Here is a 9,562-nt window from a genome sequence, read left to right as displayed (position 1 = left end):
ATGGCCCATTAACAGCAGATATCTCCTGGAGGGAGGAATGGTTGTGGAAGAGATAAACTGCCCAATGCACAGAAGATAACTGCCCCACCTCTGACAGATGGCAAACACAACACACACTTATCTTGCAATCCAGGACCTGTCCTCACTGGCTGCCCCCATTCTGCAGAGTTCATGGTGCCCAGGGAGGCTGCAGCTGCCGGTGCCGGGAACAAACAAGACAGGTCTTGGTTTCAGAGATCTCCAGAATCCATTTCTGACCCCAAAAAACAGGGCAAAGGCAGGGCCATGGGGTTTTTATAGGGTATGCCAGGGGTGGAGTTTGGGTTTGGGCCAGGGGAGGAGTTGTTAGCAACACAAGAAGGGTTAGATCAAATTCCTGCCTTTTAGCAACAGGTGCACTCCACACAGAATGTGTCCCCAAATCCTAAATTCCTCCTCAAACATCTGAGAAATGGTGGGACTTTAGATATCTTTGATCAATTTCATTTATTTAACCATGTTTATGGTGGTTTTAAGGGATGAAGATGGGGCACAAGAAAATCATTGCCAGACCAAAAGGAGAAGCAGCCAGGTGTGTTCCCAACATGGATCACAGGAATGTGGGGGACCAGGGCTCTGCCCAATGTGGCTCCTCCAGTGGGGGATGGAGCTGGAGCAGCACATGAAGCTCTTCCCGCACTCGGGGCACTCGCAGGGCTTCCCTTACCGGTGCCTCCGTTGGTGTCGGGTCAAGTGAGAGCTCCACCTGAAGCTCTTCCCACACTGGGGACACTCGTAGGGCCTCTCCCCAGTGTGGATGCGCCGGTGGGTGATGAGGGTGGAGTTGTGCTTGAATCCCTTCCCGCAGTCAGGGCACTGGAAGGGCCTCTCCTCTCTGTGAATCTGATAGTGCAGGAGGAGATGGGAGTTGCTCCGAAACCTCTTCCCACACTTAGAACACTCGTAGGGCCTCTCCCCAGTGTGGATCTTTTGGTGGAGGATCAGGTTGGAATGCCGGCTGAAGCTCTTCCCACACTCCCCACACTCATGGGGCCTCTCCCCTGTGTGGGTTCTCCGGTGACTGATCAGGTTGGAGCTCCGGCTGAAGCTCTTCCCACATTCCCCACACTCGTGGGGCCTCTCCCCAGTGTGGATGCGTCGGTGCGTGACAAGATGGTCATTCTGCCTGAAGCCCTGCCCGCAGTCGGGGCAGCGGAAGGGCCTCTCCTCTGTGTGAGTGTGATGGTGCTTGAGGAGATTGGAGCTGGTCTGAAACCTCTTCCTGCACTGATCACACTCGTAGGGCCGTTCCCCAGTGTGGGTCCTCTGGTGCAGGATCAGGTGGGAGCTCCTCCTGAAGCTCTTCCCACACTCCCCACACTCGTAGGGCCGTTCCCCAGTGTGGGTCCTCTGGTGCAGGATCAGGTGGGAGCTCCTCCTGAAGCTCTTCCCACACTCCTCACACTCGTAGGGCCGTTCCCCTGTGTGGATCCTCAGGTGATTGATCAGGTGGGAGCTCCTCCTGAAGCTCTTCCCACACTCCCCACACGTGTGGGGCTTCTCCCCACCATGGAGCTGCTCATGGAGCACCAGCTCTGAGCTCTGGCTCCATCTCTGGCCGCCTTCCCGGCCCAGGCTGGCTCTTTCCCCCTCAGATCCCCGCCATCTGCGTTTGCAGCCCCTCCTCGTGCGGGATCTCCGGGGCTTTTCCTCCCCGTTGGGTTCCTGCGCCGTGGAGCCGCTCAAAACGGCCTCTGCTGCCTGGTTCTGCCCCGGGGATTTGTCCTCCCTGCTCTCCATGCTCAGCTCCTGCTCTGGAGGAAGAGGGATAAAAACAGGATGGGATTTGCCTCCGTGGCACAGGCAAGGGGAAGGAGATCCCCCCAGGGCTGTCCTGCAGCTGGGGGCCGTGCTGGGCTGGGAGATGGAGCAGGACAGAGGGGGAAAGGGGCACTGACTTCCTCCTCACCTGCCTCAGTGTCCCAGGGCACCTTCCTCTTCCTCACTGCCTCCCAGGGGCTGGCAATGGGAAATCCTGGTTTGGGTAAAACAATGGATGACCACGTGGATTTTGAAGGTCCCTCTGCCCAAGTCCATCTCTATAAGTCACAGGCCACCTGGGCTCCATAAAAACCTCCCAAACACCAAAATTCAGCCCTGAAAAAGCCTCCAAAGAGTTCCCTGTCCCTGGTCCCTCTGGTGTTCGGGGTTCCCCCCTGTCCCAGCTGCTGGGGGTCACACTTGGATTGGGGGTCCCCCTTCTCCTCGGTGCCTGCCCTCCCCAGGCTGCTGGCAGTTCCAGCAATCCCTAAAGCTCCCCCCTCTTCACTCTCACTATTTTGGGATGCCAGGGCTGTTTGGGCTCCTGGGTCCTTTCTCCCCTCACTCTCTGCTCTGGGCTGCAGGGGCTCCAAGGAGTCCCCCCTGCCCCTCTCCAGCTTTTGAGGGTCCCGCCAATGGCGGCGCTCCCCCCTCTCTGGGCTCCCCACTTTGGGCTCCTGGGGGACACAGGGCTCTGCTCCTCCAGGCTGCCTCTGCTGGCAGCCACCACCGGCACCTCCCGATGTCCCCCCAAGGGGCCTTTTCCACTAAGCCTTGGACTTCTTAATTCTCCAAACATCCCCCCAAAAAACCCAACCCAGGGATCCCCCCGGGATATCTGGGCCGAGCTCCCCCTCCCCGCTCACCTGCGCGATGGGGGGGGGCGATGATCCCACAGGTGGGGGCTGCGAATTCAGGTAGGGCTCGAGCACATGGTTCCGTCTGCCCAGCCTTGATCCGCCTTTGTCCCTCCTCTTCCTCCCGCTCCTCCCCTTCCATCCCCACTCCTTGTCCTCCTCTGCAGTCTTATCTCCACCTCCTTCTCCTCTTCCATCCCTCCCCTTCTATCCCTACTCCTCGCCCTCCCTAACCCCACCTCCTTTCCCTGCTTCTATCACTGCTCTCTCTCCGCCTTCATCCCTCCTCTTCCATCTCCCCCCCCTCCTCCCCCTCCCTAACCCCACCTCCTTCTCCCCCTCCATCCCTCCCCTTCCCTCCCTCCTCCTCCTCCCCCAGCAGCAGCGACACCCTCGGTGCCCCGTTCCCGCAGCAGGAGCGGGGATGGAGCCGGGACAGGTCGGGATGAGCAGCGCGGGGCTCTCGGCTGCTCCCAGCCGCTGCGGGCGGGAGGAACCCGGCCCGGGCCAAAGGAGAGGCAAACTGGGAAAACTGGGGGCTGCACATCCAAACTGGGCCTTGCTGGGGACCCTGCCTGGGCACTGCCAGCCCTTGGGGCTCCTCTCGGCACCTCCGGGAGGGAGGAACGCACACAGGGCTGGGGGATCCCAGCAGTGGCAGCGCTGCCGGGGACTGGGCTGGACTGGGATGGTACTGGGAGTGACTGGGGCTGTACTGGGTTTGTATGGACATCATACTGGGAGTGACTGGGACTGTACTGGGTTTGTACTGACATCATACTGGAATCGTACTGGGAGTGACTGGGACTGTACTGGGTTTGTACTGACATCATACTGGAATCGTACTGGGAGTGACTGGGACTGTACTGGGTTTGTACTGACATCGTACTGGGATCATAGTAGGATCATACTGGGACTGTACTGGGTTTGTGCTGACATTATACTGGGATCATACTGGGAGTGACTGGGACTGTATTGGGTTTGTGCTGACATTATACTGGGATCATACTGGGAGTGACTGGGACTGTGCTGGGTTTGTACTGATATAATACTGGGATCAGACTGCCAGGGCAGACTGTGATCACACTGATGGAGACTGGGATCACACTGGGAGTGAGCAGGAGCCTGTGGGGAGCAAATGAGACCATGTTGGGGCAAATGGGATGTACTGGGAGAAACTGGGATGGTGCTGAGGGTGACTGGGAGCAGCTGTGAGGAACTGGGATCATGCTAGGAGCAACTGGGAGTGACTGGGAGTGACTGGGTGCATGCTGGGGGCCATTGGAAACTGCTGGGCTTATTCTGGGATGAACTGGGATCATACTGGCAGTGAGTCCCACTAAACTGAGGGTGACTGGGAGTGCTTGGGAGCAAATGGGATCATACTGGGGATACTGGGAGTGACTGGGAACATGCTGGAGGGAACTGGGGAACACTGGGAGATACTGGGAGTGACTGGAACAAAAGTGAGGGTGAAAGAGAGCAGCTGGAACCATGTGGAGCACAGCTGGTTCATACCAGTGGGCTGGGGGAGTTTGTTGGGAGTTTAGGGCAATTATTGGGGTTTTTGGAGAGAATCACTGAGTTTGGGGGGTGTTGGGGATTTTGGGGGGTTTGTGGATTTTGGTAGGTTTGGATTTTGGGGGATTCTATCAGCCTTTTTTGTTAGGATTTTGGGAGGTTTTTGTGGGGTTTTTTGGGTGTTGCCAAGATTTCTTTGGGTCTCGGGGTGGATTTTGTGGGACTTTTTATGGTTTTGCAGACATTTTTGCAGGGATTTGTGGGGTTTAATGAGGATTTTGGGGATTTGTTGAAATTTCAATGGATTTTGTGGGCGTTTATCGGGATTCTAGGGTGTTCTAACAGGACTTTGTGAGAGTTAATTGGGATGTCGTGGGTTTTATAGGGACTTTTGGGGATTTTAAGGAGATTTTGGTGCCTCTCAGCCCTTCCCAACATCCGGGAATACCTGCAAAGCCCCCCCAAAATTCCACTAAAAACCTCCAAAATCCCCAAAAAATCCCCAAAAAACCCTCTGAACACCCGCAAATCCCACAAAATACCAGTGGAACCCACCAAAATTTAAAAACACTCTTGAAAATTTCAATAAATCCCCCCCAAGAAACCCTCCACAACTACAATAAAATCCCCCAAAATCCAAAACCCCACAAATCCACAAAACCCCCCCAAATCATGTAACACCTCCCCCCAAACCCAGTAATTCTCCCCAAAAACCCCCACCAAATCCCCAAAACCCCTCCTAAAATCCCCCAAAAAAGCCCCCAAAACCCCCCAGACTCACTGGGGCCGTCCTGGATCAGGGGGCACCGGCCGGTGGAACAGGAGCCACTTCAGGGGGCCCTCGGAGCTTTCTGGGGAGGGGGCACCATGGGAGACCACCCAAAAACCTGAAGGGGGAACCCCTGCTGTGCCCCCTCCCCCTGAAACCCCCAGACCCCGGTTCAGGGTGGGTCTGGGACCCCCCCGGGACCCCCAAATCTCCTCCAGGTCCCCCACAGCCCCCCAAGGTTGGCCCAGGACCACTCCAGACCCAAAAACACTCCCCAAGACCCCCAAAACCTCCCCAGGACCATCAGACTCCCCCCAGTTTTCCCCAAAATTCACCCCAGACCCACCTGAGACCCCCCAAAATGCATCAGACTGTCCCAAATCCCCCTCAGGCCCATTAATCCCCCCAGACTCCCCCAAATTCCCCCCAGACCTACCTCAAAACCTTCCAGATCCCCTCACAACACCCCAGTTCCTCTCAAAATACCCTCAGACCCTCCCAGTTCCCCTCAGATCTCCCTAAACCCACCTGATGAACGCTCCAGACCATCTCAAGCTTCCCCCAAAGCTCCCTAAAGCCCCCTCAGACCCACCAAAGCCCCCTCACACGCCTTCGTTCCCCCCAAACCCACCGCACACCCCCCTATTTCCAGTCAATGCCCCCAACAATCCCCCCTTTCCCCTCAGACCCGCCCCAAACCCCCCCCCAGTTTCCCCCCGACCCCACCTCAGCTTCTCCTCTGCTGCTTTCGCCTCACAATCACCCGCCTGCGCCGCGTGGGCAGGCTCCCAGCCAATAGCGACGCGCCCCAACCCGATTCAACCAATGACCACGCTGCATGTCCCCAAAACACCAATCACGGCGTGGTTCCTCTCAGTAACGCCCGCCTTCCCCTGCGCGGCTCCGGCCAATCAGAGGCGAGCCGGAAGTGGCGCCCCGTTCCCCGCCGCAAGCGGGACCCGCCGGGCTGGGGACAGGTGCGGGAGGGTCCTGGGGGGTCTGGGGGGGCTTTGGGGAGGGGTCCGGGGCTTTGGGTGGGTCTGGGGAGGGTCCTGGGGCATTGTGGGGGGACCTGGGGGTGCGGATGGGTCCTAAGAGGGGTCTCGAGGGGGGATGGGGGGGGTCTGGGGGGATTTTGGGGAGGGGTCGTAGGAAGGTCTTGGGAGGGTCATGGGGGGTTGGGATGGTCCTGGGGGAGTTTGGGGAGGGCTCTGGGGGGGTCCTGAGGGTGTCCTGGGAGGGTTTTGGAGGTTTTAGGGAGGGGCTTTGGGGAGTCTGGAAGGGTCTGGGGAGAGGTCCTGGGGGGATCTGGGGAGGGGCTGGGGGAGCCTGAGTTGGGTTTGGGGAGGGGTCTGGAGGGTCCTGGCAGGGTCCTGGGTGGGGTCTTGGGAAGGGTCTGGGGGGGTCTCAGGGGACATCTTGGGCTGGGCTCGATTGGGGTCTGGGGGCTCTCAGGGGGTCCTGGGCCAACCTTGGGGGGCTCTGGGGGGTTTGGGGTTCCTGGAGGGGTCCTGGGCGAGATTTGGGGGTCCCGGGGGTCCCAGACCCACCCTGAACCGGGGTCTGGGGGTTTCAGGGGGAGGGGTCACAGCAGGGGTTCCCCCTTCAGGTTTTTGGGGGGTCTCCCATGGTGCCCCCTCCCCAGAAAGCTCCAAGGGCCCCCTGAAGTGGCTCCTGTTCCACCGGCCGGTGCTCCCTGATCCAGGACGGCCCCAGTGAGTCTGGGGGGATTTTGGGGGCTTTTTGGGGGATTTTGGGAGGGTTTTTGGGATTTGGGGGTGGCTTTTTTGGGCTTTGGGGAATTTTATTGGGAGTTTATCGGAATTATTGGGGTTTTTGGAGACAATTACTGAGTTTTGGGGGTGTTGTGGATTTGGGGGGTTTTGGAATTTGGGGGATTTTATTGGGGTTTTGTGGGGGGTTGGTTGTTTTGGGGCATTTATTGAAGTTTTTGGGAGTATTTTTTAATTTGAGTGGGTTTCACTGGTATTTTGTGGGATTCTCTGGGGTTTTGGAAGATCTTATTGTAATTTTGGGGGGATTTTGGGGGACCTTGGGTGGTCTGAGGGGCTTTGGGGTTGTCCCAGTTGTGGGGAAAGGGCTGAGAGGCACTATAATCTCCTTCAAAGCCCAGAAAATCCCAAAAAAACCCACAAAATCCCAATTAAATCTCACAGAATCACATTAGAACACCCTAGAATCCCAATCGAAGCCCACAAAATCTATTGAAATCCCAACAACCCCCCAAAAATCCCAATTAAACCCCACCAATCCTCCCAAAAATATGCCCAAAACAACAAAAAGTCCTACAAAATCCCCCCAAGACCCAAAGAAATCTTGGCAGCATCCAAAAAAAACCCCACAAACCCCCCGCAAATCCCACCAAAGAACAAAAAAAAAATTCCTCAAAATTCCTGGACCTGCAAAGAATCCTAATAATGCTCCCAAAAATCCAATAAAATTCCCCAAATACCCCAATAAAACCCCCAGAATTCTGGAGACTGTCACTGTCCTGGTTCAGGGCAAGTTTGGGAGAGAACCCCCCAAAGGGCTCCTCTAGGAAAGCAGATTCAGTCGCCCCTCCCCCAACCGGTCCGGGAGAAAATACCTCCTTGGAGAAAAGTGGAAAAACCTGTTCATTAAACAATAAAACTTAAACAATATTAAACAATGAAACTCTTTGCTGCTCCAAAAGAGATGACAAACTCACCAAGTCCCCCTGGGTTGCAGTTCAGCTCACTCAGTCTCTGCTCAGCCCCTCCGGTGCTGGAAATGCCGCGGCCCAGGCCCGGCCCGGTGGCCACAGGTGGAGCTGCCGGTGCTCTGCTGGTGTTCAGTCCAGAGCAGGTGTGAACAGGGCCAAAGAAAAGGGAAAAAACACAGTCTAGAGAACTTCTTTGCCTCACCTAGCTAAACTAACTAAAAGCAAAGGAGAGCTCTGTCCCGCTGTCTGTCTGCCGACAACACAGTCCAGGAGCAGGAATGTGGAGGAGTGAGTTGTGTCTGAAAACAAACTGCTGCTGCTTCTCTCTCTCCTTCACTCTCTGGAACAAGTCTTAAAGGTGCAAAACTTATTATTCAGCACAAACAGAACAAGACAACTGGGGATAAAAGCATCATATAGTCAACCTATAACACTGCTACACTCAGGGAGAACAGAGCAAGTTCTGTGAGGCAAAGTGGTGAGTGGAGAGTGAGGGGAGATGGTCTGTCATTCTGACCTGTTCAGAGTTTCTCTGGGATTTAACCTTTCTCAGGTGGAGGGTCATCACCTTCCAACCTTTCCCTTAAAAAGTGACCAGGTGCTGCTGAGAGCAGATGGATCCACCACAGCCCAGCTCCACATTTGTAGACAAGGACTCACGTTGCTCATTCCACCAACCCAGCAGCATTTTCAGTGTCACAACACCTCTGCCTTTCCCTGTCAATCTTATAACTCAGAGATGCCCTAGGACAGATTTGTACCCTGGACTGAAGTTCCCAGCTTGGGCTGAAATCTCAGGGAGACTTCCAAGTGTTCCTATGATGGCATTGGATGAAGGGAGATGCAGCTCCTTCCCTGGCTGCACTGACAGCATTGCTCAGAGCCAGGCACTGGGGACAGCGTCACCCTGAGCCAGCTGTGCCCCCTGCCAGAGCCCCCAGGGCCGGGCAGCTGTCCCAGCCCTGTGCTCTGCAGAGGGAACTGGGCCTGGGGCTGCAGAGCTGCCCCACGGCTCTGCTGCAGCTCTGCCTGCACAGGAGGGGCTGCACACCTTGGAGCCCCGGCCCTGAGGGCAGAGGCTTGGCTGGGGGCACAGGAGGGAGGGGGCTTTTTCAGAGGGAGGGGCTGAACTGGAGGAGATCCTGTGGACATCTCTGATCTCTCCCTGCGACAGCGTTTCTGAGTTTGGTTTTCTCTCATTGCCTGATCTTCTCTCTTCCTGGAGATTTTCCTCCTGCAGGTGTTTCCCTGTGCCTGATCTCTCTGTGCCAGCATTCACAGACCCTAAATCTCTGGGCACTCTCCTTGGCTTGACAGAACCCTCCCTGTTTGCAGGGCACTGGCTGGGGCAGGTTCTGTTTGCAGCTTGGAAAAAGGACAGCTCAGACTGAGTCTGATGGCTCCAGCAAATGTGAATCTTGGGCTGTCCATGGGCAGAGTGGCTGCTTTGGCGGGGCTTGACAGCTGGCCTGCAAGCAAAGCTGAGTTAATAGAAGAAATAACAATTGATGATTTTCGGTGTATCCATAGCAAGGAAGAAGACAAGGCCGTCAGCATGGAAACCGATTAGAAAAGATACATGAGAATTTTTGTAAGCTAGACTACGTGCCTAAGTGGATGTGTATACATGCCTTATTAAATTTCTGTAAAACTTTTGCCAATTATATTGACACTGATTGCTTGGCACCAATGAATATAAAAAGTTATTGTGATGTAGTTAATAACTTAAGATCACGCTTTGTTAAGGGTGTATGAACTGGAGAAGATGCAGAATAAAAACTTTTTTTCTTCCTGGACTTTGGTCACGTGTGTATGTCACGTCTGGCCTAAAGGTGACATTTGGTGCTACCCTGACGTGATGGAACTGCCGGGCGAGGGGCAGTGAGCACAGAGCCCAGCAAAGCTGAGAGC

General features: G+C 55.7%; 1 long non-coding RNA gene and 1 pseudogene across 2 annotated transcripts; one reads left to right on the top strand and one right to left on the bottom strand.

The window, feature by feature from the left end:
• Window positions 1-467: 467 nt before the first annotated feature.
• LOC132334605 (zinc finger protein 850-like) overlaps window positions 468-9,562 on the bottom strand; it is a 144,689-nt pseudogene continuing 135,594 nt past the window's right edge.
• On the top strand, window positions 5,884-9,447 carry LOC132334884 (uncharacterized). 2 transcript variants are annotated; one of them, XR_009488530.1, is made up of 3 exons: window positions 5,884-5,924; window positions 6,557-6,662; window positions 8,030-9,447. It is a non-coding gene; the product is annotated as an uncharacterized LOC132334884 (long non-coding RNA). The 2 variants fall into 2 exon arrangements; XR_009488529.1 differs by lacking the exon at window positions 5,884-5,924 and having other exon boundaries at window positions 6,519-6,662.

Source organism: Haemorhous mexicanus, chromosome 16 (genome assembly GCF_027477595.1).
Source record: "Haemorhous mexicanus isolate bHaeMex1 chromosome 16, bHaeMex1.pri, whole genome shotgun sequence".
Taxonomy (NCBI): Eukaryota; Metazoa; Chordata; class Aves; order Passeriformes; family Fringillidae; genus Haemorhous; species Haemorhous mexicanus.
The sequence above is the reverse complement of the archived record's forward strand: the minus strand, read 5'-3'. Positions and strand labels throughout refer to the sequence as shown.